At 68.4% G+C, this 560-nt stretch overlaps 1 protein-coding gene across 1 annotated transcript in view; it reads right to left on the reverse strand.

Annotated features, from left to right (window-relative positions):
• The window catches only part of MRPL48 (mitochondrial ribosomal protein L48), an 8,025-nt gene extending 7,900 nt beyond the window's left edge, over positions 1 to 125 (reverse strand). The window contains exon 1 of the mRNA XM_026850329.1: positions 11 to 125. The gene's annotated coding sequence lies outside the window, so the exon portion shown is untranslated. The remainder of the gene's footprint in view (positions 1 to 10) is intronic.
• Positions 126 to 560: the final 435 nt, after the last annotated feature.

The following is a 560-nucleotide window of genomic DNA, read 5'->3' on the forward strand; positions in this document are numbered from 1 at the left end:
CCGGAGGGGGGGGTGTGGGGTGGACGACGACAATTTTTGGACAACCCTCCGCCCCCGGTGCTCGCAGGACCCCTGTCTCCTGAAGGGTGGGGTGGGCCGGGGCGGTAATGGCGGGCACCTCGTCCCTGCCCCCCCCACACCGGGGCCGCCCCCCGGAGCGACGCGACGTGGCAACGGCTGCGCGGCGTAGCCAACCCTGCGCACAGCACCATGGAACCTGCTAGCCGCGGCCCGCCCTCCTCCCGCTCTCCGCACACTGATTGGTTTTTCGCCGCGTCCATCGAGGCTCGGCGGCCATCTTGAGTGTGGCCCGACTGGAATCACACCCGTTTGTCGGGCCCCGCCCCAGTGTGGTGCGGCGGCCATCTTGAGTGTGGCCTGGCGGCCATGTCAGTGCGGTGCGGGAGCACTGTGGGGGGGAGCGGGGATGGAGGGCGCCCGGTGGGCTTCATAGCGGGGTGATCTGCGTTTATGAGCCCTCAGCCAGCTCACGTTGTTCCTGATGGCTATGGGATGGAGGCAAGGACCTCAGCAGACCCCTGCTCCATCTTGGAGACAAG

Source organism: Athene cunicularia (assembly GCF_003259725.1).
Source record: "Athene cunicularia isolate RWA chromosome 1 unlocalized genomic scaffold, athCun1 chr1_part1, whole genome shotgun sequence".
Taxonomy (NCBI): Eukaryota; Metazoa; Chordata; class Aves; order Strigiformes; family Strigidae; genus Athene; species Athene cunicularia.